The 27,969-nt window shown below is 36.5% G+C and overlaps 1 long non-coding RNA gene across 1 annotated transcript in view; it reads left to right on the plus strand.

Annotated features, from left to right (window-relative positions):
• The window catches only part of LOC309962744, a 453,428-nt gene that overhangs the window by 51,784 nt on the left and 373,675 nt on the right, over positions 1-27,969 (plus strand). The gene's annotated exons all lie outside the window — the stretch shown is intronic.

Consider the following 27,969-nt stretch of genomic DNA (forward strand, 5'->3'; position numbering starts at 1 on the left):
CTTATTTCCACTGGCAATCAGACATTTACATGCACTATTTCAGTCTGCAAGTTTAACAAAGTGTAATGCAATTAGGAAGAATTTAGTAAGTTTATTTTGGGACCTGCTTTAAATATATATATATATATATATATATATATATATATATCTTGCATCAGCACTTGAGAATAAAAGTTTTTGGAGAGTGTTCCAGTCGTGACTCCCCTTGTTAATTTCTAGGACTACAAGGAGACCCGGACACTGATGATTTTGTGTCTTTGATGCCAAGTGGGTGATAAGGTGGTAAAGGGGGCAGTAATGAGACAGAGTGAATGTGAGGAGGTAGGAAACTCTGAGAGGAGTTGGGCATTTTTCAGATTTGCAAATCGCCCCTTTTTCTGCCAGTCTTTCCCTCCTTCCCCAAATAAACAAGTAACCTTGCTAGAAAACCCACCAATTGGGAGAGTGCAGTCGCTGGCGACTACAAGCCTTGCTGGAAACAGCAGACAGACTAAGGTACTGCCCCACTGCATAATTAAAAGGTCTCCTTGAGCTGTCCAGGACTGTTTTCCAAGTTTTTACCACTGACAAGGAAAGAAGAGAGGAACCTGGCCGGCAGCCAAACTAGACTGAGCTCAGTAGCCAAACATAAAAGGGACTGGGGAAGTTGCTGGGGATAATTGGAAAGGAGCTGTTGGTTGTACTTGGGTTTAAACAAGGGGTTTCTTTTGCAGTGAGAATTTTAAGGTGACTAAGATCAGTATTCTTGGCAAAAAAAATAAGCTAAGCATAGAGTGCAGTGGGATGTGACAGAGGAGAGTGAAAGAAGTGGTCTAGGAGGGATGTCTGACCATTCCCTATCAGTGTTGCAGTGGAATAGCTGGGGGCCTGGTGCTTTTTGTGAGATCATACTTTGCAAATACCCACACTTTGTTGTCTCCTCAACTTGGACTAGGCTTGCTGCAACTTCAAGCCCTTGACCTTGACCTTCTTTGTTTTCACAGCCAGTAAGAACTGAAGACTAGGGTTTTGAGCAGGTGATTTTCCACCTAAATCGAATAATTCAATTAGGTGTTCTCAAATGGCACAAAAGTGGGTCATGAAATTAAAGTGGAAAATGTGTCCAAATGTCTTCCTTGTATTTGTCAAAAGTGATCCCGATAATAGAACTTGCTCTTTCACCTGAAGGAGTAGAAGTTGGTGTGATCTCAGTATTTCACACATTGGCCCAATACGTTAAGGCCCTGCTGCTTCCAAGTTCTGGACTAGCCAGGAACTGAGAGTCTTATCTGCAATTAGGACCCTTCTTTTATGTGTTAAAATTGCTCATGTTTCCTCTATTTTTTTTTCAGGAAGGTTGGTCTACTGTTGTGGGTTTGGGGGTTGAATAGTAAAAAACACTAATATGGTATTTCCTCTGGATTGGTGAGTTTGTGAATATCAGCCTATTCTCTGAGATTGACTTTATGAATCACCCTTGGCAATGTGTTTTCCCTGTCTATGATTTCAGTTTTTCCACTTGCAAAATAAAGAAATTTCCTTTGCATAATTACAAGCCTACAGTAAGCTTTAAAGAGATGAAATTATGTTAATACGTTTTTAGATATAAAGGTCATAGGGCTTCTGTCTCGGTTGATTCTATTGAGATTTGTAGGGGTAAATTGGAATATTTATACCTAAAATACAAATGTAATAGTGACATACCTATTTAATTTATAAAAATTACTACTGTGCCTTTTAATCATAGCTTTAGTTTAATCATAAATTTTATGTTTTTGAAAATATTGGGTGAGATTTTATGACTAAAGCTGAGTCATTCTCTCAAACAGCAAAGAACAATCAGCAAATTCATTGACTTTTTTATTTTGGTTTATATTTATACTCAAGTACCAGTTATTTTTTTAAGACCAGCTCAATTTTGCCTTTATGAGAAGTTACCAAATATATTTGCAGAATTTGGCTCCCTTCTCGGAAATAACACTTGAGAGACTGAAATACATTTATGATGTACAAACAAACTTTCTTTTCCCAATGGCCACAACAGTTTCCTTAAAAGTTTAGAGGGTAGATTTAGGAGCCATTCATTAATTGATTCAACCAATATTTGTTGCGTACTTTTTATGTCTGAGGAAACATCAAGCTTGGATTTAAATCCCAGCTCTGAACTTTTCAGCACTGTGATTTGTGTGGGTTATTTTACTTCTTAAATGTTTTACCAACATATAATTTATTATCTATATTGCTATCTGTAATGTGTGAACTTTTAAACTATTGACACATGCATGATAATTGTGAAATATTTAATTTTTAGTTTGACACATCAATTAGTAAAATAAACTACCTATTTTTATAGTTCAATGTACTGTATCATACTCTTGGATGTGTAACTTAACTATTTTTCAGGTGAAGAGGTTAGTGTATTAGAGAAAGAATACAGAATAAATATGGATATATTAAAGGATAAGATCTTTTGGTAAAATACTTAATCATAACTTTTATTTTTAGACTTCACCTTATCATTAATAGTGAATCTATAAAAAGTGGAAGTATAAGGAAGATTGCAGTTGAATTTATGGTCATCTTAACACGACCAGCACTTTTTTGAATAATCAAATAACAAGTGAATGTTCAAGGATGTAATAGGGTAATTTTACTGTAAAATAACCAGTTTTGCTTTTGATTTTAAACTTAACATTTTTAAAATCTTACTCTCCTTGCTGAATATTAGATAATTTAAATTTAAATTTTACTTAGCAGAGTACTTTGTGGTTCGTTCTGAAAAACTGTGATTTGTTTTGTAAAACCTCTAAAGAACAAAAAAAGTTATTTTATTCGGATATAATAATGGATTCAAAAGTAGTTACAGGACCCAACTGCATGACTGCCGTGAGCCCTGGTCCCTAAACATGTTAGAGGCTGGTGGATCTAATAGTGTTTGTCTTAATGCATTTAGAGATCAGGAAAGTTAAACTTGTTCCTATGGGAGCTTAAATATATTCAAATTGAAGAGGAAAAATAGTATAAACTTTGAGCAGAGAAATTGCTTTGCTTCCAGTGAGGATATGAAATTGAAATCAGCCCTTTATTTTTAAAGACAATCGCTAAAAGTCACTGTTGCAGAGTTAGGCTTAGAAAACAGTTCTTATACTCTTTTTAGGCTCTGTTATTTGCTAGTTTTGTATTTGTTTTATGCTAAGAAAATGTTTTCAGCCACTCTAATGATACTTATAGTGCATGATTATTTTTCATCAGAAAACAGGTAATTGACTCAAATACTGAGCAGGAGAATAAGTACAAATTTTCTGTTTACCACTGAAATGGTATAATTATAGTAAATTTGGAATTAGTTTCATCATTCAATATTGTATACTTAATGATAGTTTTGGAAAGACTGCTTTAATTTGCTCACATAATATGAATAAGTGAGTTAATTTATGTAACAATTGTGATTGCAAAGATTAATATGCCTTTTTTATTTTTTTGAACACGTTGGGTCTTCGTTGCTGTGCGCGGGCTTTCTCTAGTTGCAGCAAGCGGGGGCTACTCTTCGTTGCGGTGCGCGGGCTTCTCATTGCAGTGGCTTCTCTTGTTGCAGAGCACAGGCTCTAGGCGCGCAGGCTTCAGCAGTTGTGGCACGAGGGCTCAGTAGTTGTGGCACGAGGGCTCAGTAGTTGTGGCTCGTGGGCTCTAGAGCGCAGGCTGAGTAGTTGTGGCGCACGGGCTTAGTTGCCCCGCGGCATGTGGGATCTTCCCGGACCAGGGATCGAACCCATGTCCCCTGCATTGGCAGGCGGATTCTTAACCACTGCGCCACCAGGGAAGTCCCAATATGACTTTTTAAAAGAGTTTTAAATAACACTGTATATATTTTTCAGGGTGCACCTACTAGACAATATCTAGATAATAATAGCCATCTTTATTTCATGTTTGTTTCTTGCTATTAACATTATATAAATATACCTACATATAATCTTCATCGCATGCCTTCTGAAGAGGAGATTCAGAATATATCTTAGAAACTTCCAAGCCTTGGATAAATAATCCCTTTCCCATATATATGTTTGTATGTATATATATGTACAGAGAATTATGACATGTATTCTTTGATGTTTCTCTATTTGTGCTAGGTATATTTTTCGTAAGAAAAAGCAACTTCAATTAATTGATATTTCTGAGCTAATTTTAACCATTAGTTTAAAACCTTTTCCAGATAACTCTTGCTAGAGATTCTTGACTTTTTTTTTTTTTTTCCAAATTTTAAAGGAGTTTCATGCTTTTACTTATACCTGTAAAGGATGCGAAAAATAATGGAAAATATCTGGTATCATCGTTCTTGGTTAATGGCTCTGATGGTGACATAATCATGGAAACCTTTTCTACCTTTCTTAAGTAGAACACAGACAAATGTGCAGAAGGTAAATTCACTGCTTGGAATGTGGCTACTACTGCTAAGTTTATAAGGTTCTGTGAAGTGAGAATTGTGTGTAAATGTAGTGTTTTCCTGGTATTGTGTAGCTTTTTCTTATGATTATCAGATGTTACAGTTGATCTGTTCCCTGATACTTCAAGAATTTCAGGGAACATAAACTTTGACAGAGCTGTTAACCAAGAGCAGATTGAATGATTTGGGTTCAGTCTTTAATCCACTTTCTTGTAGAAGTGATGATAGCCATTCAAATGACCAAAACACAGCTAGTTGAGAGGTTTGGTAGAAGGAAATACAGAGCACAAGTAACCTACTAAAGGAATCATTAAGGATTGGATGTATAATCTTTTAAAACAGTTATGTAATATTTCATCAAATGATAACTAAACTCTACTTCTCACTTAGTTTGTAATAGTGATTTTAGACAGCATTTTGGCTAAAAAGCAAACAGAACCATCTATGCTGTGGCAGAAATCTCCAGTTTGGGGTAATTAACAGTTGATATAAGAGAATGAACTTGATTTTAGCTTTTTGATTTCTCTTATAGCTGTTTACAACCATCAAGAGTGCCAGTAAAATTTTAACAGCAAATAGGTTAATTTACCCAGATTTCCACTTGGGTGAGTTAAAACATAGCTTGGTAAGTACCGATAGGAGTTTTACTTAAGAAGATAGAGTACTTTGTAAAGTGTTTTTAAAGGTCAATGTGCATGTTATTCTCATAATCTATTTAATTTTTGTCTGCTTTTGAAGAACTCCATAAAAAATATGGAACTTTGGCTGATGGTAAAACTTTCCTACTACCTCCTTGAGGATATGCACTATTATAATCTTAAAAATGTACTTAAATGTAGATTGTTGCTGGTAGTACACATAAATATAGAGAAATTTGGCTTATTGTAAAGAACAATTGTATAACTGAGTTAATTCCAAAGCAGTTTATCTCTATGCTGCATATAGTAACTGAGTATATAATTAGTTAGAAGCTACTTATGCAGTGTAGTTTAGCAAAATACAGTTTGAGAGAATTGTTAAAGAGAAATATTTGAGTAAATGAATTGTATTTGAAATTATCTAAATGCCATCTGAAATGGCAAAAGTCTATTGAAATTTCAGATCTATAAAGTAACAATGCTTTATAATAAGAATAGGTATTGTTTTGAAATTTTGTGAATTATTATTTCTGTTTTATATCATTGTGACTCTGGATGTCTAGGAGAAAAGCCTTTAAAATTCTTTATGGCAAACAAGTAAGATTTATTATATTGCCAACATTGTCTTTAATTCTTTTTAAAGGAAGAACTGCTACTAAATTTATAACGTGAATTTATCATAGGCTTAATTGCTTAAATTAGGTAGACTAGGAAATTTATGATTAATTTCGAAAAATGAAATTTCCTAGAGTAGTGCAGTTGTTTTTTGGTTTTTTTTTGCGGTACGCGGGCCTCTCACTGTTGTGGCCTCTCCCGTTGAGGAGCACAGGCTCCGGACGCGCAGGCTCAGCGGCCATGGCTCACGGGACCAGCCGCTCCGCGGTATGTGGTATCTTCCCGGACCGGGGCACGAACCCGTGTCCCCTGCATCGGCAGGCGGACTCTCAACCACTGCGCCACCAGGGAAGCTCTGGCCAGTCATTTTGATTTGCCTGGTTCTGAGTCCGTGTTTGGTACATCTCAGGATCCTCCCATGTGTGCACACAAGATGGATTCCAGCAAAGAGGCCTGTGGGTAGCTTTACATCACTCTTTTGACCTCCAAGGAGCTTTTTAATTGGGAAGGTCTCCTTGACTTAGAGAATGAGGAATATGTGGTCTCTTATCTTTTATCTGGGCAGGGCTCAGCCTCTCCTATCTTCATCTTCGAGTATCTGTCTATAGGGGACTAACTCCAGCTGCTTGGCCTGGGGCCCATCTATCTCCTGCCTCAAGGGGAAGGCAGTTCATTTCTAATAAGAAATTTGGATTAGGCTGAGCTAGTAGTCACAGTGTTTCTATTCCCCTTGTCAGTGATTGTTTATGGAGGGGGCACTTGTTCCTTGTCCCAGTCAGAGTCAATTACATGAAATGACAGAACTGGAGGGAGGTGGGGTAGAAAAACTTCCTTTACACTTGGGAAGGGGACATCGGTGAGAAGGCATACATATGTCAGCTCTTGATATTTGTCCTGTCTGGAATAGATGCTTGAAATTGCAGTAGGGGGTCATCTTTTGTCCCTGAGGATATTGAGCTTGAGGGCAAAACAAATGCATCAATGAAGAAAGAAAAAAATGTAAAGAACCTGAATGTTTGATGGCATTGTTGGGTCCCTGAATCAACCTACCATATTTCTGGATTTACTGTTGTGTAAGAGAATGAATTTATTTATTTTTCAAACCAGTTTGAACTAGACCTTTCAGTTACTTAAATGAGAAAGTATCTCAATTAGAACAGTTATTAAGTGGTATCTTAACTTGAAATAAATATTTTAGAAATTACAATTTAGATAATTAAAGAAAATTTATAGACCACTTGGGTTTTGTAAACTTTGGATATGATTAGTGCTATTACTCTATATAAATATATTATTACTCAATGCACCAAATTTTATTATGTTTTTAATACAGTGATTGTATTAATCGTCTTAGCTAAAGTTATTTGGGGATGAATATATTCTACATATATCTCAGAATACATTATTCAATAAAAATAAAATAACTTGAAATACAAATTCAAAATCTAATCCATAAAATCACATCACTGTTTATTTGGTTATTTGGTGTCTTTATTGTACTGGGAACATTAAATGTACCTTAGGAAACACTGAAGTACTCTCATTGCCTTGTCTGAGTAGTTTCAAGCTTGGAGTCATGATAAAACTAACGTAATTATTTAAATGTAAAAGATAAAGATGATGGGAGTAAAATTAAGAAAATTGTGTAGTGCAGATCCATTCACAGAAGTAAAAAACAATGCAGACGTATAATAATCTTTTAAGTCAGAACTAGTGTTATAAAGCTCTAGTTCACTGGAACCATAGCAGTTTATTTTCTGCCACCATGTTCATGGTGGTTCTTGCCACCATGTTGAGTTCTAGCTTTTTTTGCTGATTTACCATTATGCACATTGTTTTTTGCTGTATCAAAGTAAGGAGGTATATCTGAGTCTTTGTCCTCTTGCTCTAAAGGTTGTAGGAATTACCCAAAGCTGAGAATTGCCAAAAGCAGGAGTGAAATGTTGAGCTGGCCAAAAAGTTCGACCGAACGAACTTTTTGGCCAATCTAATATATTTTAGAGTATTAATGCTGAAATGGTTTAACTGGTGGTTTAAGCAGGAGGTGGAGGCAAGTGTCACAGTAGGCAGGTTTGTTGGCAATGAGGGGGTGTGAAAAACAGAAAGCTAAAGATTGTGTAGACAGTGGAGGTGAAGAAGAGCAGTGGTGAAACTGGAGGGAGAAACATTACAGATGGTGAAAAGCTGCAGTGACAAATGGTTCGTTCGCCAAGAAAGAACAAGACTGTTGTATTAGAGCTGTATCAGTGTGGATGTTGAAAGTATGGAGATTGGGTTGGAGAGGGAAATGGACAGCCAGTAATTTGAATACCTTAGGAAAGTGAGAGACCTTAGAAGAAGTTACTGATGGAGAGATCCATAGTTAACAAGACCTCCTACATTACCGTGATTGAGATGTGCATATTTTCTTTTTGCATAAAAATGCTGTAAACATACTTGAGATGCTTCCTCTATGAGATCATGACCTTCTTTCAAAGTTAGGCAAGGGAACTAGAGAATACAAAGTGCTGGAATTCTCAGAGGATTATTGTTCTTTTAGAAGCTGTTGTTCAGGGATTGTTCTGGGGTATCCCTTTGCCCAGAATCAAAGTGCCCTCTGGTGACCTTTTCCTCTTTAAAAGGGAGCCACATTCTTGTGGGTTTTTGAATGTGAATAAATGCCTCTTAGTGTGGAAACTATTATAAAGGGACTCTGCTTCTCCACTTCGGAAATTTTAGTAGAAAATATAAATTGGCTCACAGCAGATATGAAACAAGGAAGAGGATAAATATCCAGATAATTCAAATTCCAACTCTCACTAGTGCTAAAATAATCAAATAAAGTGAAAATAGTCGTGCCCTTCCCCCACCCCAATCATTGTCTATCTTTATTAGGATCTTCATGGCATATGAGCTCTTTTCTTAACCTGTTGTCTTCTACCTGTGGTCCAAACCAAAAATGATTTTTTGAAAGAGAAATAACAAGAATATGACAGGGTTTAGGACACACTACGTCAAAATATGGTACCTTGACATATTGAATACTTCAACCTGAGGGAATTTGAGAAACGGCATGTGAAGGAAGGACTTTCTGACCTTCTCCTGAAGCAGGTCACAAAATCCTCATGTGAGAGGTGCCCTCTCTATCCTAGAAGGAAAGGAACATCCTTAGCTCTGAAAACAAAGGGACACAGAGGAATCTGAATGATCTTGCTAAGTTTCCCCTAGTTTACTATACTTAGCTCATACGCTTGGTCCTGTCAAACCTTTCCAAGACTTGTAACTCTTCTTCAAACCTAGAGTAAAATAACATTCAGGTTTAATCATTTCTTTGGGTGTCTTCATTTCTTTATGAAGGCTGCTGTGTCACGCAAAACTTATATTAAATACATTTGTTAATACATTGTTAATGTTAATTTGTTAATACTTGTTAATCTGTCTTTTGTTACAGGAAGTTTTAGCGAGAGTCTGGGAGGGTAGAGGAAAATCTACCCTTTTCCTCCTCTACAAATAGCATTTACATAGTGCTCACAATGTCCTGAACATTGTGCTAAATGTTTTTTTTATGATCTGTAAATGATTAAGAAACTTGGTTAAGGTTCCAGGGCTGACAAACAGTAGACTAGGGCAGATAGTAGGGTGGGAAGTAGTGCATCTTAACCACCATCCTAGTTGAGGAAGTGTGCAGTAAAGTGGCGAGAGTCCTCCTGAAGGATTAGGGCAGCTTCGGTAGTTCTCTTTACTGGTGAGAGTGCGATACCTTTGAATAACCTGATCGCCTAGACTCCTGGCTGGTGCTTAACTCCCCCTTTTTTTGCAGCACCATGAGCTGCTCATCTCCCACTCTTAGAAGTGACAACTTGGCACTCCCATATGACAAGATATTTGTTCATTTTACCCTAGTTAGTTAGATAAAGTATAAAAATTAACTCATTGCCTAAATTGTGTCTGTATATTGCTTTGGCTCATGCTTGATTTGATTTGTCAAGAAGGTTAAAATGCTTGAGTGAGAAAATCTGACCTTCTTAATCCCATTTTTTCCCTGGCTTTGTCAAAGTGATAAGGTTTATATAAATAAAGCCTAAGATGTAAAATAACTAATATTAATGTTTTTAAAAGCAAGTCATGTACTTTTCATTGATACTTCCTTCATTGAGAAGATGGACTAGATAACCTCAAAAAACATTTCAGCCCTTAGAGCAGTCTAAGTTTTAGTTTTAAATAATTGTTTTTAAACTAAAACACGTATCTTAATCAAAATATTGTATTCAGGGTTGTCTGATTTTAATATTTGATTTCATCATTTTGTCTTGTTTTGGTAAGTTAAACTGTTAGACATTTGATCTCTTGAGGTATTTATAGTTTGGGTATTATAAGAAAGTTCTCTTGAACCCTTTGAGCCATAGACAGGGGATATGACATAGTCTACAAGTTAGGGAAGACTCAGCAGTAGAAAGAAATGAGAGTGGAGAGTGTTTCAAGCAGGTAGGAAATCTCAGAGGAGTGAGTATATGGCTCAGCCACAAAATTACAAGATTGAAAATAGAGGTAGAGAATAGAGTGGAAGAGAAAGAAGAACTAGAATCGCTGGAGGTAAAGCCCATGAGGCAAAGACCAGATCTTACAGGACGTTCAAATTCAGAGTTTGCTCTCTATTCTAATAGCAGTCGGAAACCTTTGAAGGATTAAAATAGGATTGGTGACAAGATGTCACCTGCATTTTAGAAAGATTTGACTAGTTGCTCAGCCAGTAAATCGAGGCAAGAGAAGGTGGTAGTCTAGTTTAGCATGACGGCAATGAAAAATGAGTTTGTTCCAGAGATATTTAGGAGGAAAAACATCTGTACATTTTTATGATTTGTTAGTGATTGTGGGAGGTAGGCAGGAGGATGGTGTAAATGTTGATTCTAAGATTCCTAGTTTCGGCAACCTGGGTGTTGGTATTCATCAGCAAAGCCAATATAGTAGAACTATTGGAGGAAACTAATGATTTCTATTTTGGACATGTTTTGATGTGTCTCTGAATCATTCTGTTGTAGATGTCCAGTAGTAGTTATTTGATGTACATACATGTTTGGAGCTAAGAAGTTTGGTGTGGACTGGTGATATATATGTATATGTGGTGTGTTTGTGTGTGTGTACATATATACAAGTTTTCAGATTTCAGACTACAAATATGAGATTTTAGTCTAGCAAGGGCCATCATATAACAAGGCTCGAGGGCAGAAAAAGCAAAGCCTTAGCACCACTAAGAAGGAACTACCTATGATGTTGTAAAAGCTAAGATAAAAAAAAAATAATTTGAGAAGTAGACAATGATCAGCAATGTTAAATAGTATAGAAAGGTAAACAAACAAACAGATTAAAGTATCTATTATGTGTCTGTTGTACTTAACATGAAGGTCATTGGTGACTGGTGAGAACAATTTTGGTGGAATTATGTGTGTGGTAAGTTATGGAGTAGAGTACACGAAGACAAATCTTTCATGGTATAAATCTGTAGGTGGTACTGGAGAAAGCCTGAGCTTTGGCTTCTCTGGTGATAGGATTGGCTATTTACAACCTGAGTACTCTTCAACAGGCAAATTAATCTCATACTGTTTTCCTTTCTTAATCTGTAAGATGGCATAGACAATAATGCAGGGTTTCTGAGAGGATTAAAACCATGTTGCATGTAGCATAGTGGCTGGAGTTTGTAAGTGTTAGTAAATGGTAGCTAGCATTATTGTGTAAAGTGTCAATATAATTTTTGTACTGTTATGTTCAACCTCACAGTAAAATTATGTTCTGCTTTCATTCTGATTAGAAAATATGCTGTTTTATATAAATGAATTTATCCTAAACTATAAATACAAATGGAACAACTTCAATGCAATATGTCATTTGCAACTTATAAAAGATAATAAATTAGAGGGGTACAGAATGAGTATCTGTTTTTGACTATATCTCTATGAAAAAGTTATATATCTTCAGCAAAAAACCCCAGTAGGGATTGGATGGGGAGGCAAGATGGCAGAGTAGAAGGACCTTGACCTCACCTCCTCTCATGAGCACACCAAAATCACAACTAACTGCTGAACAACCATTGATAAAAAGGATGAGAACCTACCAAAAGAAGATATTTTACATCCAAAGACATAAAGAAGAAACCACAATGAGACAGTAGGATGGGTGCAATCACAATATAATCAAATTCCATACCACCTGGATGGGCAACCCAAAAACTGGAGAATAATTATATCGCAGAAGTTCTCCCACAGGAGTGAGAGCTCTGAGCCCCACACCAGGCAACCCAGCCTAGGGGTCCAGCATTGGGAGGAGAAGCCCCCAGAGCATTTGTTTTGAAGGCCAGAGGGGCTTGATTGCAGGAGCTCCACAGGACTTGGGGAAACAGACACTCCACTCTTGGAGGGTGCACACAAGGTCTTGCATGTGCCAGGACCCAGGGCAAAAGCAGTGACTTCGTACGAACATGGGCCAGACCTATCTGCTGGTCTTGGAGGGTCTCCTGGGGAGGCAGGGGGCGGAGGGGCTGTGACTCTCTCTGGGATCATAAAAGCTGGTGGTGGACATATTGGGGAGTGTTCATCTACATAAACTCTGGCTGGAGGCAGATATCTTGTGTCCTTGGCACTGAGACCTGCCCCACCCAACAGCCTGCAGGCTCCAATGCTGGGATGCCTCAGGCCAAACAACCAACAGGGTGGGAACGCAGCCCCACCCATTGGCAGACAGGCTGCCTAAAGACTTCCTGAGCCCACAGACACTTCTAGATATGCCCCTTTACACAGCCCTGCCCACAAGAAGGCCAAGACACAGCTCTACCCACCAGTGGGCAGGCACCAGAAGCAAGAAAACTATAGTTCCACAGCCTGTGGAACTGAGTCCACAAACACAGGTCAGAACCTACCGTGGGACCAAGTGGTCCCTGGCCCTTGGGTGACTAGAAGGGAGTGTACTGCTGGGACACATAGGACATCCCCTCCAGAGGGCCACTTCTCCAAGGTCGAGAAACGTAACTAACCTACTACATACATAAAAATTACAAATAGAAATTTAAACAGAATGAGATGGCAAAGGAATATGTTCCGATGAAGGAACAACATAAAAAACTAAGTGAAGTGGAGATAGGCAATCTACCCAAGAAAGAGTTCAGAGTAATGATTGTAAAGATCATCCAAGAACTTGAGAAGGGAATGGATGCACAGAGCGAAAAGTTACAAGAAGTTTTTAGCAAAGAGTTAGAAAATATAAAGAACAATCAAACAGAATTGAAGAATACAGGAACTGAAATGAAAAAGACACTAGAAGGAATCAATAGCAGAATAAATGAGTCAGAAGAATGGATAAGTGTGCTGGAAGACAGAGTGCTGGAAATCACTGCCACAGAACAGAATAAAGAAAAGAAAAGAAATGAGGACACTTTACGAGACCTCTGAGACAATATCAAACACACCGACATTTGCATTATAGGGGTCCCAGAAGGAGAGAGAAAGAGAAAGGACCTGAGAAAATATTTGAAGAGATAATAGCTGAAAACTTCCTTAACATGGGAAAGGAAGCAGTCCCCCAAATGCAGGAAGTGCAGAGAGTCCCAGGCAGAATAAACCCAAGGAGGAACACACCAAGACACATATTAATCAAATTGACAAAAATTAAAGAGAAAATATTAAAAGCAACAAGGGAAAAGCAACAAATAACATACAAGGGAATCCCCATAAGACTATCAGCTGATTGTTCAGCAGACATCCTGTAGGTCAGAAGGAAGTGGCATGAGGTGTTTAAAGTGATGAAAGAGAAGAATCTACAATCAAGAATACTCTACCCAGAAAGGCTCTTGTTCAGATTTGATGGAGAAATCAAAAGCTTTCCAGACAAGCAAAAGCTAAAAGTATTCAACACCACCAAATCAGCTTTACAACAAGTGCTAAAGGAACTTCTCTAAGCAGCAAAGAAAAGGCTACAACTAGAAACACGAAAATTATGAAATGGGAAAGCTCACCAGTAAAGACAAACATTCAGTAAAGGTAGGAAATCATCAACACACAAATGCAGGATATTTTAAATGCATTTGAAATTAAGAGATCAGCAACTTAAAACAATCATGTATATATACATAAACTACTATACCAAAACCTCATGGTAACCGCAAACCAAAAATCTATAATAGATATACACACAGAAGAGAAAGAGGAATCCAAACACAACACTAAAGATAGTCATCAAACCCCACTAGCTTAAAACATTGTGTAATTTGAACTGGGATATATCTTCTCCTCCTAGAATTTTTTTGTTTTTTTAAATATATACAAATGAAATATGGTGGAAGAAAATTTGTAATATAAAATATTAATATGAAACAAATAAGAATCCCTTAATCCTAAAATTATGTAGGAGAAAACTATTTTTAACTTTTTTTTTTTTTTTTTGTGGTATGTGGGCCTCTCACTGTTGTGGCCTCTCCCGCTACGGAGCACAGACTCCGGACGCGCAGGCCCAGCGGCCATGGCTCACAGGCCCAGCCACTCCGCAGCATGTGGGATCTTCCCGGACCAGGGCATGAACCCATGTCCCCTGCATCGGCAGGTGGACTCTCACCACTGTTCCACCAGGGAAGCCCATATTTTTAACTTTTTGGTGTATATACATCAACACTCTTTTTCATAATTTTACAATTGATACATGCTCTTGAAACAACTTTAAGAATACTGAAGAGTATAAAGAAAAAAAATGAGTCTCATTGACTGATTTGATGACATTTCCTTAATTTTAAAAATAGACTTGGTTAGGAGTTTGGGATTCAAATATACACACTACTTATGTATAAAGTAGATAACCAACAGAACCTACTGTGTAGCACAGGGAACTACACTTAATATCGTGTAATAACTTATAATGTAAAAGAATCTAAAAAAGATTACTCCATGAAATCTTGAATCACTTTGCTGTACATCTGAAACTAATACAACATTGTAAATCAACTGTATTTCAATAAAAATTAAAAAAGAATTGGGATCATGGGCTACATATTGGTTTGTAATTTGACTTTTTTCTAGTGATGTGATGGACCTCAGCAGCTGGCTTAGGTGTGTACTGGTATCGGGGTAGGAAGAAATTGAGAAGAATCCTGTCAATATCATTTTATGATTTCAAATTCATGTTACTTTTAAGGATAAATGTAGCATGCTGTGGATTGATAACATTTAAACAGATAGTAAGTAATCAAAGATAAATCATCTGGCAGTGGTTTCTGTCAGAATCATGATTTATTTTTCTCGAGTAGACAGATGACTGAGGAAGAACCAGTAAACTATAAACTGCTCAGCACAAGTGTCAGTCTTTGCCCCTTTGCTTTATCTTACACTCTCAAGTCTTGGTTCGTTTTTCAACTCAATAGCTGTGTCTGTGATTACTGGAGGCCTGAAATTGGATCATTTAGGTCATTATTTTTGGATGCACACATTAGCACCCACATTTGCCTGAACTCAACTTATTTTGGTTACAAGAGGAGGCTGCATCTGTGAGTCTCTTCTTGTTGTCTAACAGGCATTAAAGTAACTTAGGCCTCAAGGATGGAATCTATTTTTCAGGTCTGGTGTTTAAAATACATCATTTCTATGAGGGGCTAAGAGCAAGCTGCACTGTGTTTTGTAAATTTGCATGTGAAAATGATTATTACAAAAAAGTGTTTTAGAAATGAATTCTCCTCAGTATTAAAATTAAAACCTCACAAAAATCAGTTTTTGATAATTTTTTTCGCCCTAACACTTGTAAAAGAAATCTCCCCTGGTTAAAATTTGGAAAACAAGGAAATGTACAAAGAAAAAAAAGGAAAAAAAGAGAGAGAGAACAAACCCACAAAGCAGAAATGCACGGGGGCTTGGTTTTACTTTTATTTATGTACGCCCTCTGCATCTTATATACTGAACCTTTGCAAAAAAAGGTAAAGTGAAATGTGTAGTCTGTGGGATGTTATGGAAGATTCCAGATAAGTTATTGAAGACTTAACTGAGTTACAGATAAACTTGACCTCTTACCAGATATTTCCATGCTGTGTAGTCTTGCTTCTGGCTCCATCATTTACTAGCTTAGGGCTCTTGGGGAGATAATTTAGCATCTCTGGAACTTTTTTCTTGAATGTAAAATGAAGATAATGACATGAACCTTGAATGTATCACTGAGCGGTATAAAACAAGAATCTTCAGTAGCACCAGTAAGTTTTCATGTAGCTTTCTCCTGTGTGTGACTTACAGAGAAACACACAACCTAAGAGTTGTGAGTTTAAGTTTTATTCAGGGATCTTAAAAAGGATGATAGCCTGGGAGATAGCCTCTAAACAGCTCTGAGAAAACTGCTCCAAAGTGTAGGGAAGAAGCCAGTGTATATATGATTTTTGACTAGGCAGTATATGCAGTCGGGCGTACATCTTGGTAAAAGATTATTGCTAGTCATGAAAAACAGATAACTCCAGTTAATGATTTTAGTGCTTTTCTATGTATGGGAAAATGCAAGAATCTGGATTTATTAAAATTCTTCCTGAGATATACATCTATCGAAGGAGGCTGTTTTTCCAAAGCACAAAGTGCATCACCCTGTTTTTCATTTTTTTTTTTTGCGGTACGCGGGCCTCTCACTGTTGTGGCTTCTCCCGTTGCGGAGCACAGGCTCCGGACGCGCAGGCTCAGCGGCCATGGCTCACGGGCCCAGCCGCTCCGCGGCATGTGGGATCTTCCCGGACCGGGGCACGAACCCGCATCCCCTGCATCGGCAGGCGGACTCTCAACCACTGCGCCACCAGGGAAGCCCTGTTTTTCATTTTGAATTCCTCTCCAGGTGCACAGTTATTCAGTGACTGCAGTGGCGAATGTCTTAATCCTTGTAGAACCGGATGGTTAGCAACATTCTACATGTCTCCTCTCCCTTGGCACAAAGATTTTTAGAGTTTGCACTGTCTCTTTTGGGCTTGGAGAGCAGACAGCAACAGATTTCCTTGTTCTCCTTTTATCAGATCACCAGCAGGCTTCTGAGGATCAATTAATGGTTAAAGTTCCTATTGTTATTTTTGAAATTGTACCTCTTCACAGTTTGAGTCCAAGGGCATTTTTCTTTATCAGTCTGTATTTTGGGACATGTGACATCATGAATGATCTCTATGTTAGGAAGAAATTAAGTTGTGTTATCTTCAGCTTCCAACCCTGTATAAGAAAGCAGCTTCTGACAATGAATCAAGATTGATTATTCGATAGTGACGTTCTCTATTACTGAACCTGTTTGGAGAAAGAACAAATAGCTATGGGTCAGGGCTGCTATAGAAAAGTATCCTGTAGCTTGAGACATTAGGTGAGAAGATTTCTAAGATCCTACTGTGATAATAGTTGAAATTTAAATGGAGTCATCATCTCCTGGAAAATAAGGGAGAGCCAATAATTGTGTGCTAAATGGATTAAAGCTACTGGGATTCCTACATTTAATCATGTAGACCTTCATTCATTCAAAACACTTTTCAAGCTTCATGCTTATATAGCAGCTACAGTGCTAGATACCTCCAAAGTATCCTAGTGTCAGAGAAGTGTGGACTCACAGGTTTAATCTGCCTGCTGCAAGTGCAATTTCTTTGAAGTCTGAAATTCATTTGAATCTGAACTTCTACCTACAAACTTGGTTTTAAAGTAAAACTAATGTATTTTAATTACAATGAGGCAATACCAGTCCTTCAGGATTATGGACTATTAATCCTGTGTCTTCATTTACCCCTTGGCTTGATGTTACATTTCCCTAATAGTATATGTGTCTCTGTTAGAGTTCTATGGCTGTGAGCTGTGGTGAGTCCTTCAAGGTTTTCAGACAGAATAAGAGCAAGGGAAAAGGAGGGAAGGAACTTGATAAACTTTGTATGTATGAAACCTTATGGCTTTGGGCAGGATGGAATGAAGAGATAACGAGAATAAAAGTATGGAACTAAGTTAGGAAATGTTAAAATAGTCCAGGTGAGAGATGATAAGGCCTTGAATGTAGGAGCTATCATAATATTGGAAGAGAATGAATTGTAGTGATATTTAATTTATAGAATTGTTGGCTGATTGAATGTGAGCATTTTAAGAAGAAGGAATAAAGAGGCTCAGTGCAGACTTGGATTGTTTGAGTAGACTGTGGTAGTACTATTCATCAAGACAAAGGAATACAGGATGAAGGACGTGATTGGAGGGAAAGACTAAAAATTCCACTTTAGATTTTTGAATTTGAGGTGTTTAGGAACCGTTACAGAGAGATGATGCCCTATAGCAAGCTGGATATGCCATTTGGAAATAAGGAGAAATCCTGGGATGGAGATATAGATTTGAAAGTTATCAGCACTGGGTGATTATTAGTACCATGAGGTCAGACCCTTGAGAGCATTGATAGTTAAGGGGAATCAGAAAATGAAAAGCCAGCAAAAAAGACTGAGAAGAACCCAAACATGAAACCGAAGTCTTTATTCCGCAGGGGAGTCTTACCCACCTGGGAGGTAGATTAATAGAGATCTAAACTAGAATCATCTTATAGGGGATAGGAAAGAAAGGACTGACTTGCCAAATATTTTAAAAGAACTATTTTGTGCTGTTAAAGGTAAAGGCCAAATTGCACCTAACATAAGGCAGGTATTTCTAGAACTGGCCAGTTTAGCTGGCCAGGGCTTCATGTTCATTTTGGGGTTGTGGCTTTCTGTGTTCACACAGCTCCACTCTAGAAACTGAATACAGATTTCACAGATTTGGCAAAATGAACCTCAATCCTTGGTCAAAACATGAAGTATTATAGGACTCCCTAGGTTACCCCTGATTCCCCAAATACTATCTCTACAACTTGTCTCCACAAAGCTATTCTCAAAGGTAATGAAAATTGTATTGTGGAGTTATCTGTTCCTGTTTGTGACTCCACGTTGGGCTTTTCTGATTCCCACGCCATTTTGAATTTGACCAGTCGTTGAAGTAGGGGTACCTAGAAGTAAATATGAGTGGGTGTAACCAGTTTTGCCAAAGTAGATTTTCCTAGGTTATTGAAAACTATTTACTATAGGGTTATATTAATGTTAATTAGAAAAGCATTTCATTATTTTATGATTAACATTATAAACCTGCATCTATATGTCAAATATAGTTGTATTAGTGCACATATTTTTTATCTTAAATCGCACTGGATTTTTATAAAATAATTCTGCTGGAAAATAAAGAATTGAGAGAGATAGAGGACTGAAGTAGATTTTAAATCCTACTTTTATTCAGATCTTTTTAGACAGCCTCTTCAGTATAATTCAAAAACAGCATACCTAGAATTGTTATTCTCTTTACGTCATAAGTTTTTCTTTAAAAAACAGGACTTAAGAAGATTCCTTAATAAGATACTTTTAATTTTTCTTCTTTTTAAAAATTTTTCATAGAAAGGAAAATGAAAAGATAAAAAATGCATATAAAGTAATCTTTATAAATTAACTTGGTAAGACACTGGTCTTGGATATAGTACAGAAATGGGTTCTTTTAGCACTTTCTCTAGAGTCATTTTTAGTGCATTTTTAGTTGTGGACTCTTGAATTTTCTACTTGATTCTTGGTACAAACTGGGTAGCCTTCATCAGGTTACTTAGTCTCTCTCTATGAATTTAGGGGAGTGGATGAGAAATAATGTATTTAAGTGTGAAACTACTTTTATGCTTGTATTTCTTGCTCACTGTAGTGAAAGCCCTACAAGAGCAGGGATTGCTGTGTGTTTGCTTATCTCTAGGGACCAGAATCTAAAAGAGCTCCTGGCACAGTAGGCATTCAAGTATTTGATGAGTGAATGCAGAAATAAGAAATTCAAGATCTAGTTTCCTTAAGATAAAGTGTGCCTCATCCAACATGCATATACTAAACTAATGTCTTGGTAAGAGCTGTTAGAAGGATGCAAATGTTTCAGATGCAAATGATGAACTGGGAGAGGACACACCTGTACGTTGACCCTTAGCCTATCTATTACATGAGGGCTATTGCTTGGGAGAGTCAGTTTTTATCTCAGAAATTTTATTAGCAGAAATCATTCAAACTCTGCACCATGAACTACACAGCCCTGCAGAATCTTGCCTTGGCTATCTCATTGCTCCATTGCCCTCCATGTGAAGGAATGAAAGGATTTTTCAGGGCCCACTTTTTCTATGATTATTTAAGATTATACATATGATTTTACCTATGTGAGGACTTCAGTCCTAAAAACACATTTCTTCTCAGATTGAATTGGAGTAGTCTGAGGTTGAATGAAATAGAAATTACGTTTTTACAAAATATGCTGGATGCAAAATGTAGTTGACACTGTCTAGTCAATTGGTATTTCACTTGGTAATTGGGGGAGCAAATTCTAAAAAGTGGTGATAACTGAAGAGAAATATATTTAGCATAACTTAATAGTAACTTGGCTTGCATGTGTTTGTTGTAATAACACATGGATTTATTTTGATATCTTTTACTATTTTTTTATTATTTCAAGTTTATTTCCCCATATCATGGTGCAGTCTGTCAAAATGGTTATGTGTTGAGAAATGTCACTTACTAATAAAGTATGAGAAATAAGGACTAAACATGTTTTGATTTATTAGCTGATGCCATATTCATGGATAAATCTCCTTGAAAAGTTGAGGACACTGGTTTCATTTATAATATATAATAATATACCTAATCATATGAGTGTATGACTATAAGCATATGTTTTTATAAAGATGTATTTATAATATACTTTTAAATATACTTTTAAATATATTAGTAGATTTGTATTATTCTTTTTTGGGATTGTAATATCTATATCTACACATCCAACGAACAGGAAATGTTTTTCTGAGAATGAAATTATAGTTCTGTAAAGAGATTGATTTTATAATCACAGCTTTTTCATTTCCAATTTTTCATTGTTCATTTCTTTCACCTGATTTCACTATTTACCCTAATTGATGAATGAGAAAACTTTATGATACCTGCTTAATTTTAGTTAGATGAAATAACTAATTTTCATCTGATTCATTTTTTGGTTCCTTAAAATGATATGTTAATAAATGAGAAAAATCAATCATAAAATAGCAAAGTGCAGTTATTCCTGCTCAGAATTAAATAAAGCAGAATGGAGAAAATTCAAAATATTTCTTTAACTGTTCATCGACTATTGCTGTATATACTACTTCAGTGAATCAGAGTAGCCCTCATAAAAGTTGTAAAACATTTATGGAATCCATTTCAAAGATGGTATAAATTTTTTATAACTATTAGGAGAATTTCTGAGTTCTTAAAAATGTCTTAAATGCTCTAATGCTGTCAGCTGATTAATTTTCAGACAGGAATCAAAGTGAAAGTGTCAGTAAATTCCCAGTAGTAACTGTGGTGTGCTGATGGTATTCAATTGTTCTTTTCTTTCAATAAAGTCCATATATGGAAATTTAGCTCAATATATCATTTAATTTATGAGTGATATTTGTTTTCTAAAAAGCTTTTAAGCCTACGAAATAACTTCTGTAGGATTTCTTTAACTAGCAAATTCCTTTCTGGGAGTATGATTGAAGCTGTTACAACAACTTTTAAACAATATGTATCTCATATAAAGCAAGATATTTGTATTAAGTGTTTATGGACCATAGCAGAGTATTGGCATTTTGCTTTTGAGAAAACTCATTAAAAAAAGTTATTATACATGAATGCATTCTCATTATAAAAGATTCAGATACTCCCAAGATCTAGCAAAATATGTTTACCTTCATGCCCTCTCACACCCATGATCCTCAGGGTAAAAATTTTTAATAGTTTAGTATGAATCATTCCAACACAAATTCTACCCATTTACAAATATACACCTTGATGTTAAAAAATTAAAAATGGGATCCTAATGTATAGTCTTTTAATTTGGGTTGGAGGAGACCAAGATATTTTGGAATTAAGGAGGTATGTTTTGTACATGCCAAGGTCACTGTTATTTGGAGCATCTACCCAAGTAGTTGTCACTGTTGCCCGGTGTGAGTCTCCCCAAGCTACTCTAGCATTTTCTTGGCATAGCATCTCTGAGGAATGGGAAATATGTCCATGAGAGAGTAAAATAATTGTATATAAGTCAGTTCCTTCACCAACAAGCAGTAGCTTAAAAAAAATAGGTATCCTTTTTTCTTTTAAGAAAAGAAGTTTTTTGGGAGTTCCCTGGTGGTGCAGTGGTTAAGAATCTGCCTGCCAATGCAGGGGACAGGGCTTTGAGCCCTGGTCTGGGAAGATCCCACATGCCACGGAGCAACTAAGCACGTGTGCCACAACTACTGAGCCCGTGAGCCACAACTATTGAGCCCACATGCCACAACTACTGAAGCCCGTGCGCCTAGAGCCCATGCTCTGCAACAAGAGAAGCCACCGCAATGAGAAGCCTGTGCTCTGCAACGAAGAGTAGCCCCCGCTCGCCGCAACTAGAGAGAAAGCCCCCGTGCAGCAACGAAGACCCAACGCAGCCATAAATAAATAGATAGATGATAGATAGATAGATAGATAGATAGATAGATAGATAGATAGATAGAAAGATAGAAGTTTGTTAAGTTTGCTCACACTTTTTTTGTATGTTTGTGATCCTTACTGGTTTGGCCCCATATTGCCTTTCTCATATTAACCACACGGTAAAATGCTTGTTAGATACAGTACTTTAGATTGTTCTTTAGTTGATTCTGATCTTTCTTATTCTCTCCCTCCCTCTCATTTGACCTCCTGTGATTTTCCTATCTTCTCCTATCTTTAACCCTAACATTTTGGAGCACGTTTGATGGTGATGAGTTTAGAAAAGAATTTCTCAACCTCCAGATAATTCTTAGTTGTTGGGTGGTGGAAGGGTTATTCTGGGTATTGTAGGCAGTATCCCTGGTCTCTACCCATTGTATCCCAGCACTGTGCTCCCAGTTGTGATAATCAAAAATATCTTCAGATGTTGCTAAATGTCCTCTGGAGCCAAAAGCACCCCCAGTTGATGCAAATGTCCCCTGGGGGTGCATAATCAACCCACTGAGAACCATGGTTTAGTAGCATTTCTAAACTCTTTATTTTTCTGGCGTATATTTTGCGGGGGTAGATAGCTATCCCTAATCTAGTCCATAATGTTTTGTAGTGTCATTAAAATTGTATAAATAGGGACTTCCCTAGTGGTGCAGTGGTTAAGAATACGCCTGCCAATGCAGGAGACACAGGTTCGAGCCCTGGTCCAAGAAGATCCCACATGCCACGGAGCAGCTAAGCCAGTGCGCCACAACTACTGAACCTGCACTCTAGAGCCCACGAGCTACAACAACTGAGCACGTGTGCCACAACTACTGAAGCCTGTGTGCCTAGAGCCTGTGCTCTGCAACAAGAGAGGCCACCGCAATGAGAAGCCTGTGCACTGCAATGCAGAATAGGCCCTGCTCGCCACAACTAGAGAAAGCCCTCACGCAGCAATGAAGACCCAACGCAGCCAAAAATAAATAAAAAATTAAAAAAAAATAAATGTATTTAAAAAATTGTATAAATACAACACTGTTAAAACTTCACTCCATATATGTGTAATTATCTTTAACTCACTTAGAAGTAGATAGGTGTTTGCTGTATAGTTAGATTAAAAAATGTATATATGAAAATATTTGCTGAGCAAAAGGCTTCCGCAACTTGAAAGAAATCTCCTCACCTGTCTATATAGGTGAAATCTGAAACCTGAAATCAAACCTTCTTTCTTATGTCTCGAAAAAAATTCGTTGAGCACCTTAACTCTTAGAACTTTAAAAAAAAATATGCATTTGGCCTATTGCAATGCAATGTATAAACATGTATTCTTAAATCAAACCAAACTACCTTCCAGAATAGATCAGGCATCATAGAGTCTAAATATGTATGGGTTTTTTCATACATAGCGCCTCAACATTTATCTTCAAATATGTAAATCTGTGTATATTCAATGTAAATGGAAATAACATAAACTAAAATTTTAATATTTTATCTAAAATTTGCAAAACTCTATTTTAATAATAAAAATCCTATCCTATAAACTATCTAGGAAATATTCTCAGACACAGTTATCTTTGAAACTTTAAAAAAACTGACCTTTACAACGAAATTTAGACTACTTCAAACAGTGTTTCCTATACTTTTAGACTTAATATTCTTATTTCCGCCCTTAGTATATATTCTTATTTAATTTCCTGTCGATTTTAAAAGAAATTTGTACTGTAGTCAATTTTAAAAGAGTTACTTCAAGCTTTCCCCAATGTGTATTTAAATCACTTTCTTTACAGAAACAACGCTTAACCTTTTTTGAAGTTAAAATTTGAGTGTTTTCAAAATCCAAGCATTATTTTAATGTATCAAATTATTCTTTTCAACACTCCTGTCTTTAAATCTGTACTTTCTCATTCTGTTTTTATAATTTCTCTTTTGAATTACCTAATCCAACTTAAAAGATTTGAAAATGGCAAATCTAATAGAAAGATGAAATATTTTGTTTTCAAGCTAATATAAAACACATTCTAGACATCAATATTATATTTAACACTAATATAAATTCTGACTAAAGTAATAGAACTTATTCTTCATAAACTTGAGACCAAGTAAGAATTATTGAAAAGTAATATTCTGATAAAAATATGTATGCCACTGTTTAATGGATATTAACATCTATGTTCACAGTGTCATGCTAAAGCTATTTTTCATATCTAAGTCTTTATTGTGTCACTGGCAATATCTGTGTGTCACTTGTATAACTTTAATATTTTTATTCAAATACCTGTCAGATATATTTAAAAGGGAAATATGTAATGGTCCATATTTTTTTCAGTACACATTAAAATAGAATGAAAAGGTTACTCAGGAATCACTTGAAGTCATCTGTTACATCACCTGCCACATTTTGGGAAACACTGATTTGAAGGAAATAATCTGTACATTATAAAATGCCTTTGATTTGCAGAGGCTTGACAAGGTTATAGAAGTAAGAATTTTCCAGAACATGACCAAAAATTCTTCTGCCTCATTATTTTGAAATTTTATACACAGTGATTTCTGTAAAGTACTAATTATTATAGAACATAATTGAGCCTAACACAGTTATGTCTTAGAACTCTTTTTTGGGAGGAGTCGGACGGTTGGCATTGGCTATTAGGTGGGGTTGTAAAGGGAGTAACAATAAGTAACAGGGCTTCTTTATTTTGTTCTGTTCTCATGACACGAACTTTAGTAATACCTTAGGGGAGAGAGTTGAAGCTGATTCCAGTTTGTTTAATTCTGAGTTTCCACAAGAATGACATTAAAACAGTTTATAACATGTGGCTGGGTATAATATTCATGGTGGTTTATTATATTCCAAATTTGTAGCTGCTCTTTTGCCAGGCACTTTAGCTGTTTTTCAGTCTTTCACAGCACTAGGATTCTTCCCTACCTTTGTTATTTCAGCTGTGTCATGCAGGTTTATTTTGGAAATGTGTATCGACTAAAGTTTCTTATGCCACCCTCGCTTAGCTCTGTGTAGTGAAGGTCACATTTAATTAGAATGTAGACTTTATGGCTGAGAGGTACATTAAAACCAGCCAATTTCCATTCCCACTGCTTCTCTGACCTGAATTTGGCCTTCACTACCCCTTTCCTTGTAACTTGAAATTCTGTCTTAACTTTTCTCCAGCCTTTGGTATTTTCTCACTCTAGTTCATTGCAGCTCTGAATTTGTTTCACCCTGGTCAGAAGCCTTCAGAATCTCATCTTTGCAAAGACCTCTTTATCTCTGCTTTCTGTTCCCACCACTATCTGCCCCAGTCCTCATATGTTCTTGTAATCTACACAAGCTGCAGTCATTGAGCCTTTTGGAGATTATACCTGTGCTGTTACTGTCCTCTCTTCTCATTCACTACTCTTCTTGAATACCAAAGTTATTCATTTGTCTGTTAATATCTACACTACTTTTCAGGCTCAGCTTACATTTTACATTTTACCCCTCACCTTAGCCTCCTTGGGTTCTCTTTTAACCCCACACAAACATGACGTACTATCTCTCTTCTCCCTGAATCACCATTGTACTTCTTTTTCTTATTGTTTAAAAAATACCGTGATTGTAATCTCAGTATAGAGGAAAGGCATGGGTTTTTGAGTCTGCTCAAAACCCTGTGTCACTGCTGTGAGCTGGGACTGTGTTGCGTCATATATAGATGGTCCCTGACTTTCAATGATTTTGAATTTTTTGACTTTACAGTGGTGCAAAAGCGATACATATTCAGTAGGAGCTATACTTTGAATTTTGATCTTTTCCTGGGCTTGCAATCTGCTGTAGGATACTTTCTGATGCTGGGCAGCGGTGGGGAGCTGCATCTACCGGTCAGCCACGTGATCATGATTGTAAATAACCAATATACTTACAACCATTCTGTACCCATACAACCATCCTGGTTTTCACTTTCAGTACTGTATTCAATAAATTACATGAGATATTCAACACTTTATTATAAAATAGGCTTTGTGTTATTAGATGGTTTGCCCAACTATCGGCTGATGTAAATGTTCTGAGCACGTTTAAGATAGACTAGGCTAAGCTACGATGTTAGGTTAGGTGTATTAAATGCATTTTCGACTTAGGATATTTTCAATTTAGGATGAGTTTATCAGGGCATAAGCACATCATAGGTTGAGGAAGATCTGTATTCTTTTACATTCTAGGGAGTCTATTTCTTGCACACAAAGCTGTAGTTGGCAATGAATGTGTTAGAAGGATGAAAAGCCACTTATTTATGAAGGAATGTTATTTTAGTATTTATTCAAACAATATCCTGAAGAATCTCAATGTTTTTGCCACCCACAGGGAAATAATTTTCTTTCCAATAAAGTGCACAGTTAAGGAGTTTATGAGCAGGAATTGAATGAAAATACACCCCTGAGAAGATAGCTGAAGATTTTGTATGTGTACAAAATTGGGGAAAGGGAAGGTTTCTTTCATCATCAGTGCTTTCCTATTTTTTTTTTTTTTTTTTTAGTCTGTATGTATCTATTAAATGTATTCAGTCTCACTGCATTTTAGAGCCATCTGTGGTCACTTATGACTACTATGCTAGTTTCCAATTTTTAAGAGGGAAATTTCAGAAGCATGGAATCTGGAGATTACAGGGCATCCCGATATCTCATTCTTCCATGATTTATTTACTTTCTGTGCAGCAAGTTACCAGCAGGAAAAGAGCTCGCATGTTTGCAAATAGAAAGAATATCAAATGATTTATTAATTTGATAATCTGTTAATTGTTATATGTTTAGGCTCCTGAATGTAATAATTTGCTTTTATACTTTCTTATATCTTCACTGAAACGTTATCATTGCAACATACATAACATAGCAAAATTTAGTACCAGGTACACTTGTCTTAAACTTAGACCAAAGTGCTAATGACAACAATAGGAAAGGGGATTTAATTATAAGATATATTAAATCTAAAGTCTGGACCTCATGCTGCTTATGCAGAGAGGTGTCTGTGATTACTCTGAGCACTTTTTTATATTTACTCAGGACTAAATGAGTAAATGACTGAATGTCAGCACTATTAATTAAATTTGTTGAAGAGTCTCTGATGCCCCTGAATCATTTTCCAGGGGACATTTCTGAAACTAGACTTGTTAGCAATAATTGCTTAGTGAACATAGAAAATGCTTTGTCTTCAAGAAGAGTAATATTCAAAGGAACCTCCTTCTAAGTTATACATGAGCATTTTTTCTCCCTCCTTAGAGGCCTGTTTATTTTAACTAGAATTTTAAGACTGAATATAGCAACTTAGGATCCTTTAAGTTTATACCTCAGCTTAATTACTTAACCAATTCAAAAACTGATTTCCTTTAGAAGCATCTTCTCATTCCTAATCTACTGAAGTCAGTGGCAAGTATATTGGTGCTAAACGAAGCTATTGCGTACTGAAACTTTGATTAATATATATATATTTCCAAAACTCAGTGCGGTAATATCTCTTTGTATATCCTTAATGTAGATTATATGGAATCGTGTCGATATTCCCTACTTTGTGAGAATCTGGGACATTTGCCAGAAATATATGAAGCCATGACTATAGTTGGAGGACTCCTTAGAGGACGCAGTATAATTCTTGATTATATGTTAGACTGGCAGCTTTGAATACAATGGGGATAGTAAAAGGAAAAAAAATAAAAGATTTAAGTATGGCTGTTGTTACTTCATGCCTTGTTCAATCTCATGTTGTATCTGGCCAAACAGAATTATTTTAAGTTTGACTTTCTTTATTGTTTCTGTCAGAGATTCATATTTATATGTAGGACAATTATGCGTGGAAAAAACCC

This window comes from Leucopleurus acutus (genome assembly GCF_964270905.1).
Source record: "Leucopleurus acutus genome assembly, chromosome: 6".
NCBI lineage: Eukaryota > Metazoa > Chordata > Mammalia > Artiodactyla > Delphinidae > Leucopleurus > Leucopleurus acutus.